Raw genomic sequence first — 6027 nt, 5'->3', positions numbered from 1 at the left:
AAAAAAAAAAAAAAAAAAAAAAAAAGAAAGAAAAAAAAAGAAACAACGGTAGGCCACGCGCGGTGGCTCATACCTCAGCCCCTGAAGTGAAATCTCAGCACTTCAGGGGCTGAGGCGAGGCAATGTGTAGAGACCCCCACCTCCACAAAAAAATAAAACAAAATTAAAAAAAGAAGAAATAATAGTAACTGTTAATTTTTTAAAATTTTAATTCAGAGTGCTAGAATTCTAGTAGCTATTCATGTTTGATTTGTAGAGGAAAGTCTTTTAAAATAAGTATTTTAGCAATTTTCTCTATATCTGAAACTAACAGAACTTGCAGAGTGTTTCTTGAGATATAAATTTTCTGATTCTTTCTAGAATATTTATAAAGATAGTTGAGGTATTTGAGATTGGCCAAGAAATATAGGAATTAGGCCCATGAGCAATTTCCTAAGGTTGGATAGCGTTCATTTTATCGGTTATAAACCTTTTACAGAAAAGGTTTATAATTTTATTTTGGAAACTCACTTTCTTTTGTTTTCATCCTCCTCAATTAATTTGGGTTTTGTAAGTGAAGCAAAGGAAGAGAGAGAAATATAATCATTTTGAATCCCATCTTCTACCCTCACGCGCAGGGTCTGTGTCCCCTGGGGAGAGCTGAACTCTGGGGCAGAGATACCCACTCTCCCAGTAAAGGCAGCGGCAGCAGCTTTCCCAGCATAGGGAATAGCGCCGCGAGCCCACATCACACTGCAGTTTCTTTAGAAGGATTGGAGATTTCAAGCTGGCATGATTTGCTTTTAGGCTCTCTTTCTGGAGTCTGTTTCGTGTGACTATAGTCTTTTTTGACACTCTGAAAAAAGCTGTGCTAAACAGATAAAAGATAATGCCATTATTCCCCATTTTCCATGTGGCTGATAACAAGACATACCCCTTCCCTTACAGGATGTGCATATCAATGTGATTAATATGAAAAAAAATTAAGAGTCTAAGCCCCTTTTTCCAGCTCCCTTCTCTTTTTTTTTTCCTTCCTTCTTTCTTTCCTTTCCTTTTTTTTTTTTTTTTTTTTTTTTTTTTTTTTTTAAAGCATTGCCCTTTTCAAAACAAGGGGAGATTCAGTATCGTTCCCGTGCCACAGTGATCCAGTGGTGTCACATCACTATGGCAATTGCTGCCCAGGGCAGGAATGCAGAGCAGCTGTAATTGTGCAACGCCTTATTGCTGGTGCATGTCAATCAGAACCTATGAATTGAGAAAAATTTGCTCTGTTCATTCTGTTAAATGATGTATCCAATTAAACCTGTTAGAATTCATGATCTTCAGTCAAGGTTAAATGAAAGTAGTTACTCCTGTCAGCTAGGTGATTAAATGCTGCCTACATCAGGCACATTTATGTGCAAAATTAAAATTTTGGTATAAAGCATGAATCTTTATGCATGCCAGTTAATTATCTTGCGGTTCCTCCACTTATTAAATGCCCACTGCATTTCTTCTTAATCATCAGCTTCCTTTCAAAACTTATTTCATACTTCACATTACACCAGATTTCAATGTTTAAATGAAATGCCTTACCAATGAAAACTTCCTCTTTTTGAAGGCTTGGCTGTACTATGCTACTGAAAATATTCACGACGAACATTTTCTCATTATTATATACAAGTATTTCTAGAAGCCAGGTTGACTAATGCCAAGGCATTCTGAAAGTGATTCTGTTCAGTCTGGACCAAGGCTTGGTTTTGACCTGGGATTCAGCTTCTTGCATGCCCCTTTACTTTACCACTGCAGGTGGCCACTGCACAGTGACTCATGCTGATTGTAAGGCATTGCTTCTTTTTCCTTTCTCACATACTTTGAGTACATATGAAATGAATTCATATGTAATAACAAAATGATTTACATCCAAAATACATTAGGGCTGGGTGCAGTGGCTCAAGCCTGTCATCCCAGAACTTTGAGAGGCTGAGGTGGGAGGATTGCTTGAGGCCTGGAGTCTAAACAGCTTGGACAATATAGCGAGACCCCGCTGTCTCTACAAAACATTTTTAAAAAATTGGTCAGGCGTGGTGATGTGCACCTATAGTCCCAGCTACTTGGGAGGCCGAGGCAGGAGCCCAGGAGGTCAAGTCTGTAGTGAACCAAGATAGCACCACTGCATTCCCGCCTGAGTGACAGAGCAAGATATTGTCTCTAAAACAAGTAAACAAAATACATTAGAAATAGATAGGGAAAAAATACTGCTTTTCTAAAAAATGAGACAAAGACTTGACTGTGTCAAGTCTCAGGCATACATAAATGTTGCTTCTTCCGTTGGGTATAAAAATGAATGAAAACTACAAAGTAGAAATGACACAATTCCATAGTACCCATGGTTCCCAAATGCTGCATTATCAGAGGAGTTAAGATGTCATGAAACACTCCATCAAATACTTCTCTTAGAAGCATTGCACGCTATGGAATCTACCTTTTATTTATTTTCACTAAGAAAAACTCAGTAATAGCTGTATAGAATTAAAAATTTTGCAACACGCTTTCCCCTACTGATGTTATTATTCCAGACATTTATTTCTTTCTGTATGAGGCAGATGATAAGCTTACATGTTTTCAAATGTAAAATAAATTCCTACTATTTAATTGATTTATAATAAATAATACCAATGGAGCCAATGGGGCTGAAATTAATTTCCTTTTGTTTAATTCTCTGTGTCATGTTTAATAGTTTCACAATCTTTTATACACACAAAGCATTCACGAACCACAAGGAAAATACCTTTAAAGATGAAAGGTTTAAGTCCTCCATTTAGTTGTTGCAAATATTTAAATAAAAATACTTCCCACACTATAAAGTTATGAAATATTCCTCTTAAAGGGACTTGAAAGGGACTGATTTCCATGAAAATGAAAATAAATTTATTAACAAATGAAATGGAAGAAATGTTTTTTTGCTAAATAATATTAATGAATTAGCCAGTGGTTGGTGACGCTGAGCAACTGCCTATAAGAAAATGTGTTGGAAATTAATCTTCACTGCAAATACGCCCTCAGACACACCCGGTGTCAATAAGGATGTCCTATTATCCTTCCTGATTTTATAGCTCTCGATAATACATTCTAATACTCAAATGTCGACATTTAAAAAAGATGGAACTCAAACCAAAGCGTTCAAGAAATGATGAAACTTGAGCTCAAGTGAATATACATCCTTTCATTTGTTGCAAAGACCAGACTTACATGGGTGGGTGGGTGACTCTCATCCTGGGGAGGGAGTGGGGCTGTCTGTGTGGCAGAGGTGATTCAGGGAGTCTTAGGGAGCAAGACTACCTCAGAGCCCTCCAGTGACTGTAACCCTTATCCCAGCCTCAAGAGAGGTGCAGGGTTTAGGTGGGTGCTCACCTTGTTAATGCTCTTTGCTTCTGATACTAGTGCCCTCTCCTCACTTGCTCCTCAATTGTTACTGCTTGGATCCCTCAGTTCTTCCCCATGGAATCAACCCCTGGGTCAGATCTCAGATCCATTCAGAGCTGAGGTAGGATAGAACATTAGAATTGGAATGAGGGTTGAACTGGGCAGGTGGTACTGGAGACATCCACTTTTAAGGACTTTTAAACAGAGTAGACACGGAAGGGATGGAGAAAACTGTATTTAGGATGCATTTCAGGGAGAATAATGTGTCCTGTTGGAATGAATCTGTTGATATATCCTTTAGGGTAGGGGAAAGGTTTAGAGAACTCTCTGGTGCGAGGAGCATACTTGAGTTAACCACAAGTGGTGAACAAAGTGCTCCCGAGAAGGGGAGAGCCAGCTAAGTTCAGGGCTTTGGTATTATGCAAAGGACTGTCACGGTGTCCTCTTATGCTCTTCTCCTATGCAGCACTCTCTTTTTTTCACTATATGAATGCTGAGTGATTCTTTAAAGGACATTGACTTAAAGTGGTATCAAATCATGACACAGGAAACCCACATGTCTCATTCTGGCTCTGCGGAGGTGGGTTGGGGGGGTTCTGGCAAACAGAGGTGTAAGCTGGAGCTCCCCTGAGTTCTGTCTGGAGGGCTGAGAGGCCAGGGCAGCGAACGCAATACAACTGTTGGACAAAAACAGTGTGTGGGGTGATGCCAGTGGCCAGTGAAGAGCAGAGTGAGCAGATACCTCTTTAAGTTAATCTTATAAACTGGCCTTTTTTGTGTGTGTCACCATATGTGTATATTATTGATTAGATGTCAGAAAAGCAATATATTTCCTGAGAGACTCTTTCTTTTCTTTCTTTCCTTCTTTCCTTCTTTCCTTCTTTCCTTCTTTCCTTCTTTCCTTCTTTCCTTCTTTCCTTCTTTCTTTCTTTCTTTCTTTCTTTCTTTCTTTCTTTCTTTCTTTCTTTCTTTCTTTCTTTTCTTTTCGTTTCTTTCTTTCTAAATCATTTAGAAACAGGAACAATTTTCTGTTCAAATGGTTGCTGTCCCTAAGTGGCTTAAAAACTCCCAGTGGGAAGGACAACAGCCTCTCAGAGGCAGAGTGGCCTCTGTCTGTGAGAAATATTCACCTACGGGTATGCTTTTCTGGCTTGCTTTATCGCTGGCTTTGCAACTTGGAGATGTAACGTAGCTTGAAATCAACCGTGTGTTTAGCCCTGCTTTGGTCAGCCCACCTAGGGACAGATTGGGCTGTTTTGTAGCCCTGCTGTTTTCCCGGGTCACACAATGCCATGGCAAGTAGAAGGACTGGGTCCGATTTAATCAAAGGCTTTTGATTGTACAAAGCTTAGAGCCTCGTTCCAACAGGGAAGCCTCTTCTGGGACAGGGGAAGAAAGGGCTTGGTGTGTAGCACATACACGCTGGCTTAAAGCTCCATGCAGAGAGATTGATTCACCTAAATCTGCCTGGCAGCAACATCAGCAGACCATCACCGCTGCACGCGGGTCACCCTGGGAATGGCAGGAAGCCAGAGGAAGGGCCACCACTTCCTTTCAGGGAGCAACTGTCCGGACAGCGTGGTCTGCAGCTCTCACGATCTCACACTGCCGCCATCAGGCTAGTTAACCTCCAGATGTGGGTGAATTAAACAAGAACAGGTAGTGTCACACCTCGGAGCTGATACGCAGGTTGGCATACACTGGCTGGCGCACCCTTTTGCACTGCATGTCAGAAGGGGAACAACTTCAAAGGTACATACTGGTAGCAGGGAGATCTGTCTTTCTAGCCTGACAGCCTCTTGACCTGAGGTCAGAAAGGAGAGTCAACCAAAAGATGCCTGCCCCCGCCACCCAACTTTTGTTTTGCTTAAAATAGAGATAAAATAATTTCCACTTTCCAGTCCCTTGGGGTGTACGTCGGATGGCTTATGTAATGCCTGCAAAATAAAAACACTAAGACTCTCATTGCCTTTATTGATGTGCTGTGAATAATTTTCCAGTGAATGAGACATTTACGTTGAACGTTAAGTAAAGAAGAAAAAAGCAAAGTCCACACGTAACAAAGCAGACACTGTAAAACGGACAGCTAGCAACTTTCTCTGGTGGTCTTTGATTCATCTCATGAACTCACGGTAACCTGCGATGATACGTGTGTGGGGTTATATGGCTTTATAGGCAGATAATCAGTTATTTTAAGACAAGAGGTGCTCAATCTTTATGAGTGAGTGAGACAATTCTTAGTGCTCTTGAGTTCGCAGTACTCAAGGGTGCTAGAGAAAGAGAACAGAAAACAGTTAAATGTGGGTGTGGTTTGAAATAATTTATGTTTTGCCGTAAAGATATTACTAAAATATCTTTTTCATTTAAAATGTGTACAGCATGGCAGTGGGTACATCCAAATTGCATTTACTCATTTATTTTTTGATAAATTTATTTATTTATTTATTTATTTATTTATTTATTTATTTATTATAGAGTCTTGCTCTGTCATCCAGGCTGGAATGCAGTGGTAGGATCTCAGCTCTCTGCAGCCTCTGCCTCCTGGTTTCAAGAGATTCTCCTGCCTCAGCCTCCTGAGTAGCTAGGATTACAGGCGCCTGCCACCAGGCCAGGCTAATTTTTGTATTTTTAGTAGAGACAGCG

This window comes from Rhinopithecus bieti, unplaced genomic scaffold (assembly GCF_001698545.2).
Source record: "Rhinopithecus bieti isolate Rb0 unplaced genomic scaffold, ASM169854v2 scaffold_43749, whole genome shotgun sequence".
Lineage (NCBI taxonomy): Eukaryota > Metazoa > Chordata > Mammalia > Primates > Cercopithecidae > Rhinopithecus > Rhinopithecus bieti.
Note: the sequence above shows the minus strand (reverse complement) of the source record.